We start from the raw sequence: 19,015 nt of genomic DNA, 5'->3' as shown, positions 1-19,015 counted from the left end.
CCCGAAACTAATGGTTTTACTAACCATCAACACTTGATGCTCCTACTTCATTTCTACCTCCATGGTGTCAAACATCGCGAATAGCTCAAGGATCATCATCTCTATCCCTGATATGTTATAGTTCATCACGAAGCTCTGTAGCTTGGTGGAAGTGACTTTGGAGAACTATGCCAATCACTATCTTATTTGGAAGATCAACTCCCACTCGATTCAAGTGATTGTAGTACCCAGACAATCTGAGCACATGCTCAACGATTGAGCTTTTCTCCCTTACTTTGTAGACAAAGAATCTTGTTGGATGTCTCATACCCCTTATCGTGGGCACGGGCCTGAAATCCCAATTTCAGCTCTTCAAACATCTCATATGTTCCTGACATTCAAAACGTCTTCGGCGCCTCAATTCTAAGCCGTTAAGCATTATGCACTGAACTATCACGTAGTCATCGAAAAACGTGTATGTCGGATGTTCTCAACATCCACAGACGACGCTCGAGGTTCACAACACCGAGCAGTGCATTAAGGACATAAGCCTTCTGCGCAGCAATGAGGACAATCCTCAGTTTACGGACCCAGCCCGCATAATTGCTACTATCATCTTTCAACTAAGTTTTCTCCGAGAACATATAAAAACACTAGAACTACAACGCAAGCTACAACATAATTTGCAAAGAGATTTTTGACTATGTTCATGGTAATAAGTTCAATTAATCATATTACTTAAGAACTCCCACTCAAATTGACATCCCCTTAGTCATTCGAGTGGTACATGATCCAAATTCACTAACTCAAGTCTAATCATCACGTGAGTTGAGTTTAGCTTCAATGGTGAACATCTCCATCTTGATCATATCCACTATATGACTCATGCTCGACATTTTGGTCTGTTGTGTTCCGAGGCCATGTTTGTACATGATAGGCTCATCAAGTTTAACCAGAGCGTCCACGTGTGCAACTATTTTGCACCCGTTGTATGTGAACGTAGAGTCTATCACACCCGATCATAACGTGGTGTCTTGAAACGACAAATTTTCGCAACGGTGCATAGTCGGGGAGAACACAATTTTATCTTCAAATTTTAGTGAGGGATCACCTTATAGTGCTACTGTCGTCCTAAGCAAAATAAGATGCATAAAAGGATTAACATCACATGCAAATCATAAGTGACATGATATGGCCATGAACTTGTGCTTCTTGATCTCCATCACCAAAGCACCGGCATGATCTCCATCGTCACCGGCGCCACACCATGATCTCCATCATTATGCTGCCATCGAGGTTGTCGCGCTAATTATGCTATTACTACTAAAGCTAGTACTAGCGATAATGAAAATCATCTCCGAGCGCAAAATAATTAAGACAACCCTATGGCTCCTGCTGGTTGCCGTAGCATCGACGTGCAAGTTGATATTTAACTATTACAACATGATCGTCTCATACATACAATATATCATATCATGTGTTTGGCCATATCACATCACATGCATACCGTGCAAAAACAAGTTAGACATCCTCTTATTTGTTGTTGCAAATTTTACGTGGCTGCTATGGGTATCTAGTATGATCGCATCTTACTTACGCAAAGCCACAACGGTGATATGCAAATTGCTATTTAACCTTCTCGAAGGACCGCCTCGGTCAAATCTGATTCAACTAAAGTTGAAGAAACAGACACCCGCTAGTCATCTTTATGCAACATGTTGCATGTTAGTCGATGAAACCGGTCTCTCGTAAACGAGTAATGTTGGTCTGGGCTGCTTCAATCCAACAATACTGCCGAATCAAGAAAAGACTAAGGAGACAGCAAATTGAACATCAACACCCATAAACTCTAAGGAGACAGTAGGAAACTCTTGTGATGTTGTATTACCGAGTGGGCCCCGAGATACCTCTCCGTCATACGGAGTGACAAATCCCAGTCTCAATTCACGCCAACCCAACAGACACCTTCGGAGATACCTGTAGAGCACCTTTATAGTCACCTAGTTACGTCGCGATGTTTGATACACACAAGGTATTCCTCAAGTGTCCGATAGTTTCATGATCTCATGGTCATAGGAACATATACATTGACATGCACAAAACAGTAGCAATAAAATGACACGATCATATGTTACGTTCATAGTTTGGGTATTGTCCATCAGATCATTCTCCTAATGGTGTGATCCCGTTATTGATACATCCATTTTGCCTCCTAATGGTGTGATCACAACCTCTGCTTCCCTCTGCGAATGGCCCATCTTGTACCTTTACTTTTTGCCCTTGAAAGAGTCATGGTGATCTTCACCAATTCCCTATCTCGCCTTTATCTTGGCTAACATCATATGCTTAGGGAAGATCTATATTCATATGTCAACTTGGAGGTAAGCATTCCTGAAGTATTATTGTTGACATTACCCTTGAGGTAAGCAGTTGGGAGGCAAAACTATAAGCCCCTATCTTTCTCTGTGTCCAGCTGAAACTTTGATCTCATGAGTACCACGTGAGTTGTAGCAATTGTAGAGAACTAAAGAATGATTGAGTATGTGGATTTGCTTTACAAGCTCTTATTTGACTCTTTCTAATGTTGTGATAAATTGCAATTGCTTCAATGACTAAAGGCTATCGGTTGTTACTTCTCGGTAAGATTCTTGATCCATGCTTTACTTTGTGAAGGAATTATCACTTTAGCATGAGAGATTATATGTTGGTATTGCTGTTCTGATCATGATCATGATGCGTGCATGCTCGTATCTTGTTTTGTCGACACCTCTCTCCCTAAACATGTGGACATATTTATTGCGCTAGGTTTTCGCTTGAGGACAAGCGAGGTCTAAGCTTGGAGGAGTTGATACGTCCATTTTGCATCATGTTTTCATGTTGATATTTATCGCTTCTTGGGCTGTTATTGCACTTCACGGTACAATTCTTATGCCTTTTCTCTCTTATTTTGCAAGGTTTACATGAAGAGGGAGAATGTCGGCAGCTGGAATTCTGGCCTGAAAGTGGAGCAAGTTTGAGATACCTATTCTGCGCAACTCCAAACGTCGTAAAAATCAACGAGGATTTTTTTCCGGATTTATAAAAAATACTGAGTCGAAGAAGTACCAGAGGGGCACGTGCAGGTGGCCACAAGCCTGCACGGCGCGGCCACCCCCCCCCAGGCCGCGCCATGAGGGCTTGGGGGCAGCCTACTGGCCCACTGGCCCCCTCTTCTGTTATATGAAGGGTTTCGTCCAGAAAAAAATCAGGGAGGAGCTTTTTCGTGGATTTGCCGCCGCCACGAGGTGGAACTTCAGCAGAACCAATCTAGAGCTCCGGCAGGAAAAACCTGCCAGGGAAACTTCCCTCCCAAAGGGGGAAATCGTCGCCATCGTCATCAGCAACACTCCTCTCATCGGAGGGGACTCGTCACCATCAACATCTTCAACATCACCATCTCGTCTCCAAACCCTAGTTCATCACTTGTAACCAATCTCCATCTCGCGACTCCGATTGCTACTTGTAAGGTTGCTAGTACTGTTGATTACTCTTTGTAGTTGATGCTAGTTGTATTATTTGGTGGAAGAGTTTATGTTCAGATCCTTGATGCTACTCATTACCTCTCTGGTCATGAATATGATTATGCTTTGTGATTAGTTACTTTTGTTCCTGAGGACATGGGATAAGCCATGCTAATAGTAGTCATGTGAATTTGGTATTCATTCGGTAATTTGATATGTTGTATGTTGTTTTTCCTCTAGTGGTGTTATGTGAACGTCGACTACATAACAGTTCACCATTATTTGGGCCTAGAGGAAGGCATTGGGAAGTAGTAAGTAGATGATGGGTTGCTAGAGTGACAGAAGCTTAAACCCTAGTTTATGCGTTGCTTCGTAAGGGGCTGATTTGGATCCACTAGTTTAATGCTATGGTTAGACTTTGTCTTAATTCTTCTTTCTTAGTTGCGGATGCTTGCGAGAGGGGTTAATCATAAGTGGGATGCTTCTCCAAGTAAGGGCAGTACCCAAGCGCCGGTCCACCCACATATCAAACTATCAAAGTAACGAACGCGAATCATATGAACTTGATGAAACTAACATGACAGAAATTCCCGTGTGTCCTCGAGAGCGTTTTTCCTGCTATAAGACTTTGTCCAGGCTTGTCCCTTTCTACAAAAGGGATTGGGCCACTTTTCTGCACCGTTGCTACTTTTGTTACTTGTTGCTTGCTACGAATCATCTCACCATACAATCACTTGTTACCGACAATTTCAGTGCCTGCAGATTTTACCTTGCTGAAAACCACTTGTCAGATCCTCCTGCTCCTCGTTGGGTTCGACACTCTTACTTATCTAAAGGACTATGATTTATCCCCTATACTTTTGGGTCATCAAGACTCTTTTCTGGCGCCGTTGCCGGGGAGTGAAGCGCCTTTGGTAAGTGGAACTTGGTAAGGAAACATTCATATAGTGTGCTAAAATTTATCGTCACTTGTCACTATGGATACTAATCCTTTGAGGGGCTTGTTCGGGGTATATTCACCTCGAACGGAAGCGCAAAGAGTTTCTCCTCAACCTTCTGCACCTACTGAAAATATTTGCTTTGAATTTCCTTCAGGTATGCTTGAGAAACTGCTGGCTAATCCTTTTATAGGAGATGGAACATCACATCCAGACTTGCATCTAATCTATGTAGATGAAGTTTGTGGTTTATTTAAGCTTGCAGGTTTGCCCGAGGATGAGGTCAAGAAGAAGGTCTTTCTTCTATCTTTGAAGGATAAGGCGTTGACATGGTATAGGCTATGTGATGATACTGGATCATGGGACTACAATCGGTTGAAATTGGAATTTCATCAAAAGTTTTATCATATGCATTTTGTACATCGTGATCGGAATTATATTTATAATTTTTGGCCTCGTGACAGAGAAAGCATCGCTCAAGCTTGGGGGAGGCTTAAATCAATTCTACATTCATGCCCCAATCATGAGCTCTCGAGAGAAATTATCATTCAGAACTTCTATGCTCGGCTTTCTCATGATGATTGCACCATGCTTGACACTTCTTGTATCGGTTCTTTTATGAAGAGAGATATTGACTTCAAATGGAATTTATTGGAGAGAATTAAACGCAACTCTGAAGATTGGTAGCTTGAAGAAGGTAAGGAGTCAGGTATGAATTTCACGTTTGATTGCGTTAAATCCTTTGTTGAGACAAATACCTTTAGTGATTTTAGCGCTAAGTATGGACTTGACTCTGAGATAGTAGCTTCATTGTGTGAATCATTTGCTGATCATATTGATCTCCCCAAAGAGAAGTGGTTCAAATATCATCCTCCTTAAGAAGTCAATGTAGTTAAACCCACTCCAGTTGAAGAGAAAGTCATTGCCTATAATGATCATGTTGTTCCCAGTGCTTACATTGAGAAACCACCTTTCCGTGTTAGGATAAAGGATCATTCTAAAGCTTCAACTGTGATACGTAGAGGCTACATTAGAACACCTACACCCCCTGAGCAAATTAGATTTGAACCTAGCATTACTATTATCAAAGATCTTCTGCCCGACGATGTTGAGGGACATAATATTCACTTCTGTGAAGATGTTGCTAGAATTGCTAAACCTCACGTTAGAGACAAACATAGGCCTGTTGTTGGCATGCCTGTGGTTTCAGTTAAGATAGGAGATCATTGTTATCATGGCTTATGTGACGTGGGTGCTAGTGTTAGTGCAATACCTCAATCCTTATATGATGAAATCAAAGATGAGATTCCACCTGTTGAGATAGAGCCCATTGAAGTCACTATTCAGCTTGCCAATAGAGATACTATCTGCCCTGTGGGAATTGTTAGGGATGTTGAAGTCTTGTGTGGTAAAACGAAGTATCCTGCTGATTTCCTCGTTCTTGCTACCGCACAAGATAGCTTTTGTCCCATCATATTTGGTAGACCTTTTCTCAATACTGTCAATGCTCATATTGATTGTGAGAAGCAAACTGTCACTCTTGGCTTTGAAGGTGTGTCACATGAGTTCAATTTCTCTAAGTTTGGTAGACAACCTCATGAAAAGGACTTGCCTAGTAAGGATGAAGCTATTGCCTTAGCTTCTATTGCCATGCCTCCTACTGATCCCTTAGAGCAATACTTGCTTGAGCATGAAAATGATATGCATATGGATGAAAGGGATGAGATAGATAGAGTTGTCTTAGAACAATATCCTATCCTTAAAAATAATCTGCATGTTGAACTGCTTGGGGATCCACCCCCACCAAAGGGTGATCCTGTGTTCGAGCTTAAACAGTTGCCTGATACTCTTAAGTATGCCTATCTTGATGAAAATGAGATATATCCTGTCATTATTAGTGCTAGCCTCTCAGAGGATGAAGAAAAGAAGTTACTAAAAACTCTCAGGAAGCACCGTGCTGCTATTGGATATACTCTTGATGATCTTAAGGGCATTAGTCCTACTCTATGCCAGCACAAGATTAAAACTGATCCTGATTTCAAACCAGTTGCTGATCATCAAAGGAGATTAAATCCTAAGATGAAAGAAGTAGTGAGAAAAGAAATACTAAAGCTCCTGGAAGAAGGTATCATTTATCTTGTTGCTCATAGCGATTGGGTGAGTCCGGTGCATTGCGTCCCTAAGAAGGGAGGCATTACCGTTGTCCCTAATGATAAGGATGAATTGATCCCACAGAGGATTATTACTCGCTATAGGATGGTGATCGATTTTAGGAAATTGAATAAAGACACTAGGAAAGACCATTACCCTTTGCCTTTTATCAACCAAATGCTAGAAAGACTGTCTAAACACACACACTTCTGCTTTCTAGACGGTTATTCTGATTTCTTCCAAATACCAGTTGCACAATCTGATCAGGAGAAAACCACTTTCACCTGCCCTTTCGGTACCTTTGCTTATAGACGTATGCCTTTTGGCTTATGTAATGCACCTGCCACTTTTCAAAGATGTATGATGGCTATATTCTCTGACTTTTGTGAAAAGATTGTTGAGGTTTTCATGGATGACTTTTCCGTTTACGGGTCTTCTTTTGATGATTGCCTCAGCAACCTTGATCATGTCTTACAGAGATGTAAAGACACCAATCTTGTCTTGTATTGGGAGAAGTGCCACTTTATGGTTAATGAAGGCATCGTCTTAGGACATAAAGTTTCTGAAAGAGGTATTGAAGTCGATAAGGCTAAGGTTGATGCGATTGAGAAAATTCCATACCCCACAGATATCAAGGGTATAAGAAGTTTCCTTGGTCATGCTGGTTTATATAGAAGGTTCATTAAAGACTTCTCTAAAATTTCTAGGCCTCTTACCAATCTCTTGCAAAAGGATATTCCTTTTCTCTTTGACAATGATTGTGAGGAAGCCTTCGAAATACTTAGAGCATCTCTAGTAGAACCCTCAAACCCTTAAATCTAAAACCAGTTTTAAGGGTTGAGAATTGCCCATTTTTGACACTTTTAAGGGTTAAAAAACAGGGGCAAAGACTAGAACCCTCAAACCCAACCCTTATAACGGAATATTCCGTTATAAGGGTTGGGTTTGAGGGTTCTAGTCTTTGCCCCAACCCCAACCCTTAAAACTCTCATTTGGCATTGCATAATTTTTACTAGAAAAACATAATAAACCTTCAAACAAACACGGAAATAAAGATCATTGATGCATGGTTTAATAGTTTTTACATCACACAATAATCATCTTCCCCCTCTCATCGGCACCATCACCAAAAAGTTGCACTTGGCCCCATTTCCTAGACCACCTCCACGTCCATCAAGCACCTCCATTGTCGCCGGTGGTGGAGTCATCCACACCGTCATCTCCACCACCACTCATCGGAGTGTCACCTCGAAGAGTAGAGGACGCACCACGGAATATCCTCTTCCTCTCTGCGATGTCCTCCTTGTAGTCCTTCCACCATTGCAATTGTTCTTGATCCATGTCCTTCTTGGACATCATCATGTGCTCCTTCTCTTTCACCATGAGTTCTTTCCATACCTTTGCCTCTTTCACCTTGATCATCCTCTCCTCCAAGTCGGCCTTGCGCTTTGCTTCTTCACGTTTTGCTTCAACTTGTGCAAGCTTGACCTCTTTCTTCTTCTCGGTGATAAGAATCTTCGTCTCCAATGTCTTCCTTGTCAATTCCTCTCTTGCCTTCATCATTTGCTCCATCTTCTCCCTTAGGCTTGATGCCTCTCCTTCCATCTTCACCCTTTGCTTGCCCTTCTTGGTTCCCTCGGGCTTGCCCAAGTTCCTCTCATTCTCCTCATCTTCACTATCATCCATCCTAAGCATTGCCGACTTCTTGGGTGCGGTCTCTTGATCCCTCAACTTCCACTTGTCAAAGGTTTGAAGAATTTCCCAAGCATGCTTAAATGGGAATGGCTTGCCCTTGGAAGCGGCCATCTCCTTGTACCTCATGCCGGCAATTGTCTCCTATCAACCACACATAATCACATAAGAACCCACCAATAGCATAGTACACACACATAATCAAAATAGTGAAGAGATATATACTCACATAGTCACTCTCCACGGTTCCACTAGGTGGTGCATCCCTCACTTGGTCCATGGCCGCACTCCAACGAGCACAAGCGGGCTTCATCAAATCCCACCGGCCTTGAAGCGACCGGTAACTGCGAGAGATGAACCCACTACTCTTCGGCTTGATCCTACAATAGTTGTCCCCGATCCTGTGCCAATACCTTTTACTGGTTTGATTGGTGCCGGTGGTTGCATCCATCCCCACAGATGCCCAAGCACGAAGCAAGAGGATATCTTCCGCTTCTGTGTAGTTTGTCGACCGCGCGTGTGGGCGGGAAGCGGCGGTGAATGCCTCCTCTCCTATATCGGACACCTCCTCCTCGTCATCCCCTTCATCCTCCTCATCTTCCTCAACCTCCTCACCAAAGGGTTCTAGAGGCGGAGCCCCGAGGTCTACCTCCGCATCTTGAAGGAGGTCCGTGAACGAGGATGGGGTTGCCATTTCCTCGAACACCTCGTGCGTGGCGGGAGGAGGTTCGGTGACGGCGGCGGCCGGGGTCGCGGGCTTCTTCCGCACCGCGACCTTCTTCCGCTTCGGGGACGCGCCGACGGCCTTGGAGGAAGCCCCTCGCGGCCCACGGGAGGAGACCTTCGGCCGGCTCTTCTTGACGGTGGCCGGGGCAGGGACGGTGGCCGGGGCGGGCGCGGCGGCCGGGGCGGGGATGGTGGTCGGGGCAGGAGCCCGGGAGGCGGCAGGAGGCGGGGTGAGGCCCGCCCGCCGCTGCTTGGCCCCGACATGGGTCGCCGCCACCACGTCGGCCACGGTCGGCTACAGGACGGGGCCGGGGGCGGGGGCGGGCGCGGCGGCCGCGGCGGCCGGGGCGGAAGCCTCCATGGCGGCGACGATGCGGGAGGAGCTGGGGAGGCGGGGCAGTTTTCCCTCCCGCGCGATGTGGGAATAGGAGTGCGGGTTGGGGGCAGTTTTCCCCCCAACCCTCACATCTACAGGCTGGGAAGGGGTTTGAGGGTTGGACCTCTAAATTTTTTTACGGGTTTAAGGGTTTAAGGGTTCTAGCCTATGCCGTTTTTTCGATGAAAACTGTAAAAAAATCGGTTATTTTTAAGGGTTTGAGGGTTTGAGGGCTCTACTAGAGATGCTCTTAAGAGGGCTTTGATAACTGCACCTATTGTTCAACCACCTGATTGGAACTTACCTTTTGAGATCAAGTGTGACGCTAGTGATTATGCTGTTGGTGTTGTTCTAGGGCAAAGAGTCGATAAGAAGTTGAATGTTATTCACTATGCTAGTAAAACTCTAGACAGTGCCCAAAGAAACTATGCTACTACGGAGAAGGAGTTTTTAGCAGTCGTGTTTGCATGTGAAAAGTTTAGGTCTTACATAGTTGATTCCAAAGTCACTATTCACACTGATCATGCTGCTATTAAGTACCTCATGGAGAAGAAGGACGCTAAACCTAGACTTATCAGATGGGTTATCTTGCTACAAGAATTTGATTTGCACATTGTTAACAGAAAGGGTACTGATAACCCAGTAGCAGATAACTTGTCTAGGTTGGAGAACGTTCTTGATGACCCACAACCTATTGATGATAGCTTTCCCGATGAGCAATTGAATGTCATCAATGCTTCATGTAGTGCACCGTGGTATGCTGATTATGCAAACTATATCGTTGCCAAATATATACCACCTAGTTTCACATACCAGCAAAAGAAGAAATTCTTCTTTGACTTGAGACATTACTTTTTGGATGATCCTCACCTTTGTAAGGAAGGAGTAGATGGTGTTATTAGACGTTGTGTACCTGAACATGAATGGGGACAGATCCTACAGAAGTGTCACTCCGAGGCCTACGGAGGACACCATGCGGGAGATAGAACTACACACAAGGTATTGCAGTCAGGTTTCTATTGGCCCACTCTCTTCAAGGATGCCCGTAAGTTTGTCTTGTCTTGTGACGAATGTCAAAGAATAGGTAATATTAGCAAACGTCAGGAAATGCCTATGAACTATTCACTTGTCACTGAACCATTTGATGTCTGGGGTTTTGATTATATGGGACCTTTTCCAAAATCCAATGGGTATACTCACATCTTAGTTGCTGTTGATTACGTCACTAAGTGGGTAGAAGCTATCACCACTAGTAGTGCTGATCACAACACCTCTATCAGGATGCTGAAAGAAGTTATCTTCCCTAGATTTGGAGTCCCTAGATATCTAATGACCGACGGTGGTTCACAGTTCATTCATGGTGCTTTCCGTAAAATGCTTGCTAAGTACAATGTGAAACATACAATTGTGTCTCCCTATCAACCTCAATCAAGTGGTCAAGTAGAGCTAAGTAATAGAGAGATTAAACTGATTCTGCAAAATACTGTCAACAGGTCTAGAAAGAATTGGTCTAAGAAGCTCGATGATGCATTGTGGGCTTATAGAACTGCCTATAAGAATCCCATGGGCATGTCTCCGTACAAAATGGTGTACGGTAAAGCATGTCATTTACCTCTTGAGCTAGAGCATAAAGCTTATTGGGCAATCAAAGAGCTCAACTTTGATTTCAAATTTGCCAGTGAGAAGAGGTTATTTGATATTAGCTCGCTTGATGAGTGAAGAACTCAGGCATATGAAAATGCCAAGCTGTTCAAAGAGAAGGTTAAGAGGTGGCATGATAAGAGGATACAAAAGCATGAGTTCGGTGTAGGTGATTATGTCTTTCTATATAACTCTCGTTTAAGATTCTTTGCAGGCAAGCTTCTCTCTAAATGGGAAGGTCCCTATGTTGTTGAGGAAGTATATCATTCCGGTGCTATCAAGATCAACAACACGGAAGGTAATTGTCCAAGAGTGGTAAATGGGAAGAGAATCAAGCATTATATCTCAGGGATATTTATCAGCCTGTTTCAGACTCCGTAAACGAAGAGGTATGTGATTCGGTAAGAAAACAGAGTCCAAAACTTTTCCAGTAGGAAATTTTCTCCATTTTGGAATATTTGAAAAAATACAAAAATTGGAAGTAGTCCGAAAAGTGCGCGAGGAGGCGACAAGCCTGCACGGCGCGGGCCCACCCCCTGGCCACGCCGTGAGGGCTTGTGGCCACCTCGTGCGCCTCCCGGACTCCGTTTTCGTGCACGGTACTCCTACTGGTCTGAAAAAAATCATTATATATACTCCCGTTTGGTCTGACCCTGTATCACGCAGATTTCCTATGTTTTTCATTTCGAGCATGTTTCTGTTGCAGATCTAGATCGCCATGACTTCCCCAAAATCTTCGAAGGACAAGATCTTCGAGAAGGTCATCAATCCCTACCTCACGGGAGTGCTGCAACACCCTCAATATATCGAGATGCGTGAGGGGATGTTGCACATCCATGATGTTGAGGGGCCTAAGAAGACCGGAAGCATGGAGACGAGGCTCGAAGCAATGGAGCAACAAGTCTTCAAGTGCCAAGGGATGGTGGAGCGTGGACTCAACACCAACCACATGATGATCACGGAGTTCACCAACAAGCACAGGATTGATGCCAATGACATTGGGAAGCATCTCTCCAGGCTCTATGACAGGATTGATCAACTCTAGGACCACATCTATGACCTGCAGAACCAAAACTGTGAGTATGAGTATAGATTTAAATCAATACGGTTGGCTGCAGATTTGAGGATTCCGGAGACTCGTTCATCTGTCCATGATGGAGCACCTATGCCTTGGAAGATGGAGGATCAAACTCATGTTGCAACAACTCCACCACCATCACCACCAAAGGAAGACAACTGAGCATTGGTATGGGCAATCCCCTTGGTTTGTGCCAAGCTTGGGGGAGTTGCCCCGGTATCGTATCACCATCACATCTTTTGCCTTTACCTTTGTTTTAGTTTTCCTTTTCAGTTTTCTCTTTCTCTAGTAGATTAAAAGTCTTAGTGTCTTACTCTTGAGTTTTGCTTTGCGTCACCCCAGATGTATTCGAGCTCATGAGCCATATAATAAAGACTGTCTTAGTTGAAGGGCTTTGCCTCTTGCCATGATCAAAAGAGTGAGAATAGAACAAAAGCATGAAAGACCTTGTAATGATCTTATGGGAAGTGATGGCTTCACATATAAAAAGAATGAGGATTGAAACTTGTTGAGGGTAGGCAAACGTAGACCTTGGTCATGGTTGCAATTAATAGGAAGTAATAAAGAAGGAGAGGTTCACATATAAATATATCATCTCTGATGCCATCTATGATTGTGAACACTCACTAAACTATTGCATGCCTAGAAGTAGATGTTGGACAAGGAAGACAACATAATGAATTGGGTTTGCTTGGTTCCAAACAATATTATATGATTAGAGATCCCTTAGCATGTGACGATTGCTTCCACCTCACATTAGCCAAACCTCCCGCACTAAGTAGAGATACTACTTGTGCATCCATAAACCATCAACCCACTTTTGCCATGTGAGTCCACCATACCTACCTATGGATTGAATAAGATCCCTCAAGTAAGTTGTCATCGGTGCAAGCAATAAAAATTTCTCTCTAATATGTATGATCTATTAGTGTGTGGAAAATAAGCTTTGTACGAACCTGTGATGAGGAAGACATAAAAGCGACAGACTGCATAATAAAGTTCTTTATCACAGGAGGCGATATAAAGTGACGTTCCTCCGCACTAAGAGGACACGCATCCAAACCTCAAAAGCGCATGACAACCTCTCCTTCCCTCTGCGAAGTGCCTATCTTGTACCTTTACTTTTTGCCCTTGAAAGAGTCATGGTGATCTTCACCAATTCCCTATCTCGCCTTTACTTGGATAACGTCATATGCTTGGGAAAGATCTATATTCATGTGTCAACTTGGAGGTAAGCATTCATGAAGTATTATTGTTGACATTACCCTTGAGGTAAGCAGTTGGGAGGCAAAACTATAAGCCCCTATCTTTCTCTGTGTCCAGCTGAAACTTTGATCTCATGAGTACCACGTGAGTTGTAGCAATTGTAGAGAACGAAAGAATGATTGAGTATGTGGATTTGCTTTACAAGCTCTTATTTGACTCTTTCTAATGTTGTGATAAATTGCAATTGCTTCAATGCCTAAAGGCTATCGGTTGTTACTTCTCGGTAAGGTTCTTGATCCATGCTTTACTTTGTGAAGGAATTATCACTTTAGCATGAGAGATTATATGTTGGTATTGTTGTTCTGATTATGATCATGATGCGTGCATGTCCGTATCTTGTTATGTCGACACCTCTCTCCCTAAACATGTGGACATATTTATTGAGCTAGGTTTTCGCTTGAGGACAAGCGCGGTCTAAGCTTGGGGGAGTTGATACGTCCATTTTGCATCATGTTTTCATGTTGATATTTATCACTTCTTGGGCTGTTATTTCACTTCACGGTACAATTCTTATGCCTTTTCTCTCTTATTTTGCAAGGTTTACATGAAGAGGGAGAATGCCGGCAGCTGGAATTCTGGCCTGAAAGTGGAGCAAGTTTGAGATACCTATTCTGCGCAACTTCAAACGTCGTAAAAATCAACGAGGATTTTTTTCCAGATTTATAAAAAATACTGGGTTGAAGAAGTGCCAGAGGGGCGCGTGCAGGTGGCCACAAGCCTGCATGGCGCGGCCACCCCCAGGCCGCACCATGAGGGCTTGTGGGCAGGCTGCTGGCCCACTGGGGCCCCTCTTCTGCTATATGAAGGGTCTGTCTAGAAAAAAATCAGGGAGGAGATTTTTCGTGGATTCGCCGCCGCCACGAGGCGAAACTTGAGCAGAACCAATCTAGAGCTCCGGCAGGACAATCCTGCCGGGGAAACTTCCCTCCCGGAGAGGGAAATCGTCACCATCGTCATCACCAACACTCCTCTCATCGGAGGGGACTCGTCACCATCAACATCTTCATCAACACCATCTGATCTCCAAACCCTAGTTCATCACTTGTAACCAATCTCCGTCTTGCGACTCCGATTGGTACTTGTAAGGTTGCTAGTAGTGTTGATTACTCTTTGTAGTTGATGCTAGTTGGATTATCTGGTGGAAGAGTTTATGTTCAGATCCTTGATGCTACTCATTACCTCTCTGGTCATGAATATAATTATGCTTTGTGAGTAGTTACTTTTGTTCCTGAGGACATGGGATAAGTCATGCTAATAGTAGTCATGTGAATTTGGTTTTCGTTCGGTAATTTGATATGTTGTATGTTGTTTTTCCTCTAGTGGTGTTATGTGAACGTCGACTACATAACAGTTCACCATTATTTGGGCCTAGAGGAAGGCATTAGGAAGTAGTAAGTAGGTGATGGGTTGCTAGAGTGACAGAAGCTTAAACCCTAGTTTATGCGTTGCTTCGTAAGGGGCTGATTTGGATCCACTAGTTTAATGCTATGGTTAGACTTTGTCTTAATTCTTCTTTCGTAGTTGTGGATGCTTGCGAGAGGGGTTAATCATAAGTGGGATGCTTGTCCAAGTAAGGGCAGTACCCAAGCGCCGGTCCACCCACATATCAAACTATCAAAGTAATGAACGTGAATCATATGAACTTGATGAAACTAGCATGACAGAAATTCCCGTGTGTCCTCGGGAGCGTTTTTCCTCCTATAAGACTTTGTCCAGGCTTGTCCCTTGCTACAAAAGGGATTGGGACACTTTGCTGCACCGTTGCTTGCTACGAATCATCTCACCATACAATCACTTGTTACCGACAATTTCAGTGCGTGCAGATTTTACCTTGCTGAAAACCACTTAACAGATCCTTCTGCTCCTCGTTGGGTTCCACACTCTTACTTATCGAAAGGACTACGATTGATCCCCTATACTTGTGGGTCATCAGTTATCAAGTGACAACATTTGTCTATGGCCAGGAAACCTTGACCATCTTTGATCAACAAGCTAATCAACTAGAGGCTCCCTAGGGATATTGTGTTGTCTATCCACACATGTATTTCAAATTCCAATCAATACAATTCTAGCATGGATAATAAACGATTATCATGAACAAGGAAATATAATAATAAACTATTTATTATTGCCTCTAGAACATATTTCCAACAGATATTGCTAATCATTGCTCCCCGCAGCTTGCCTGCTCGCCGTTGACTACCTTCAGCCTAACGTTGAGGACTTTCAAACATAAGCCAAAGTGGGGTTGGATCCGCAAAAAGGCCTCAAAGACGACAATGAAAGCCGAAATGTGCAAAAAGGTATTTGGGGGGAAGATCATGGAAATCTAACCCATAGTAAAACATCATGCCCCGAACAAATGGGTTGAGAGGGAAACCAAGGCCCCGAAGAAAGTGAGGAATGAAAACTACCCTCTCACGTTCTTTGGGCGTAGGGATGACATGGCCCTTCTCTGGAGCGCTGTGGACGATGTTTGCCGACAAATAGTAGGCGCTCTTCAACTCCAAGATGTCCTTTTCAGTGATACAGGAGGCTTCCCACTTGCCTTTCGAGCCCTGGTCGAACATGACCGAACTAGGGAAGGGGTTCGAGGGGATTGGGGAAAGAAGAGAGCTTGGTAGCTAGAGCTCTGAGGATTAGGAAGGGAAGTGGTGATGTGATATCTGGAAAGCATAAGGAGGCTATGGTGGTAGTTTCCGTTTTATAAGTCGCTGTAATACCAAGAGCCCCTCTACTACACCATGAACTTTGCCATTTCCCGGCAAACTGTGCTATTATGTGCGCATGGGATAGCCCAAATCATAAACCATATCCCTTGAAAGGTAGGACACGATCTCCATGTTGATGGAACGTATCAATAGGGAAACTGCCTCAGACCACATTTCTATGACGGGTCGCGGGTCTTGACCAGCCGCGACCTTTTGTTAAAAAGTTGTGAGACAAATATGTTGTTCGTGAATGGAGCGGTCGACCTTTAGTGCTAAGTTATATCTTTATATTGTTTGGAAACAGGGAATTCATCGGTGGACGAACTATTATCGGCTGAATATAAAAAGGGGAGGAGAACTCGCCCCGCAAGACAAAGACCTTGGACGCAAGAAGCAAGTGGAAATCATGACTACGACAATGGAGGCCAGTTCGGGGGCTACAGAGGGAGTCCGGGATTAAGGGGTCCTCGGGCCGCTGACCTGTTCCTATGGGCCGTACTCCTAGTTGTCCTAGAATTATCGTTGGAATCCAGACAAATAAGGTAATGTTGTGTCCAAGACGGACTCTTCCGAAGACTTGGCGTGTACCCCATGACCACATGGTAATCGACATGTTTTCTCCTTGGTCTAACCGACATTATATAACCCTAGTATCCCTGGTATCTATATAAACTAGAGGGCTTTAGTTCATAGGATGGGTAATATCATTATTCCTAGGGTTTAGACCACAACATACGATCTCGAGGTAGATCTACTCCGTACTTGATACTCCACCATCAATATAAACAAAGAGCAGGACGTAGGGTTTTACCTCTATCAAGAGGGCCCAGACATGGGTAAACATCATCTCCTTTGTCTCCTGTTACCCATCGCTCCAAGATCCATAGTTCGGGACCCCCTACCCGACATCTTCAGGTTTTGACACCGACAGCAAGATCAAGGAGGAGGAGATGTCACCGAGATGGACGTGTGCTAAACTCAGAGGTGTCGCACGTGCTGTGCTTGGACCAGATTGGATCGCAACACGAGTATGACTACGCCAACCACGATCTCTAGAACGTTAACGCTTTTTGTCTACAAGGGTATGTAGACACCTCTCCCTCTCGTTGCTAGCCTCTTTATAGAAGAGATTTTGGGTGTTTCGTAGGAATTTTTTTGTTTTCCATGCAACATTCCCCAACACACGGGAGCTATTGGGAACAGAGTCCATTATGTTGTATCTAACTAACTAGGGGGGTCGATCCTCGGGTCAGACACAAGCGCCCAATCCGACCCTCGAGGGATAATGTATTCCATAGTTTGGTATCCTTTATTAAAGAACAAACCCGCAGTCCCATCCCATTCCATTGGAGGACACATTGAATGTGAGCAGATAACATGACAACCACCTAGGTTTCTGCACCATCATCATCGCGCTTCCAAATTCACGTGAGGCGGTGTAGTGGGCATTTTCCACGAGGAAACATGGACATGCGACGACATACAAAACGTCGTTTCAGTGTCCTTGTAGGCTATATAGGCCAAGGGACACAACAACAACGTAATCCTCCTTCCATTCTCGCATATCTTCATCTTTTGCGGGCGGATATTCCACCATTGCTTAGTAAGAAACCTTCACATGGAGCTTCCTCCACCCACCTTTTAGTCCCATTGAACCCGGCTATGCGTGATGATACACAGGGGATCAAGCCACACGGGAGGAAGAGCTCGACATTATGGTCGGTCCCAAAATGTTGTGGGAAGGCAAAGGTGCGATGACGGGCTTAATGGCAAATGCTTGCAAAATTCCAAATGCACATGCACAACAGAAATAAATAAACATATGAGTAGATCCCTATTCATTGAAAATAGAAAGGGAAAAGTTAGGTCATGACACATGCAATGTGAAAAGTAACACAACAAGAGGGCAGCCTAGTCCATGCAGCTCCCGTTTGCGCACGGTCTCGGGAGGGTTCGACCACTTTGAGTCTATTGTACACAACCTTTCCCTGCATTTCTGCAAGAGGCGGTTTCCGGGACTTAAATCTGTGAACTCATGGTCACAACGCATCAGCTTTACCACTTCGCCAAGGCCCCCCTTGTGAAAAGTAACACAACAACAATAATATAAATAAATTAAGAAGATACCAATCCATTAAAAATTACTGTAAAAAACAACTCACAATACATAAACCAAAGCAAAACAATAAAAACATATACATCATTAAAGAAGCGTATGTGCAACATAAATATAACCATTTTTCAGTCACACCCAAAATCTTTTCAACATTCACAATATGTACACAATAAAAGACGTACATCCCCAAAAAGTTGAAACAATTCATGCAACGACACAAAACATCGACATCACCACCCCAACCTCGCTCGCACTGAATTGATTCCTTTGTCAAGGAAATATCCGGTGAGACTCGACCCATACATTCTCGCATGCTAGCAACATGATGGTAAATGTTGAGATGTAGGGCATGTTTGGAGCAGATGATGGAAAACACAGGAATAGAAAAAAAATGTAGCAATTCATGTGTTTAGGGCTCCTTTGATTCAAAGGAATTTTATAGGAATTTTAGAGGATTTGGCACTTAAGAATTTTTCCTGTGATGGCCGTTCAATTCGTAGGATTGAAATTCTTCATAATTTTTCCATGGGATCCATTCGGACTACATTTGGGAGAGAACGTTGCATCCACTTATACATGTTTGTAGGATTTCTTTATTTTCCCGCGCTAACAAATCATATATTGTAGGGTACTGTACAACATACCATCCTATTCGTGCATTTTGTGAATCCTACGAATCAAAGCGGCACGGGCACACACGCATAGAGAGAGAGGAGAGATATATACAAATATTTCACATGGCTTCTCAAATTAAATGAAAATATAATATTTGCTCAAATGTTCATAATCCTCCAGAATAGGAAGGAAGAGAAATATTCCTCCACGAAATTTCAAATCCACT

Source organism: Hordeum vulgare, chromosome 6H (assembly GCF_904849725.1).
Source record: "Hordeum vulgare subsp. vulgare chromosome 6H, MorexV3_pseudomolecules_assembly, whole genome shotgun sequence".
Lineage (NCBI taxonomy): Eukaryota > Viridiplantae > Streptophyta > Magnoliopsida > Poales > Poaceae > Hordeum > Hordeum vulgare.
The sequence above is the reverse complement of the archived record's forward strand: the minus strand, read 5'-3'. Positions refer to the sequence as shown.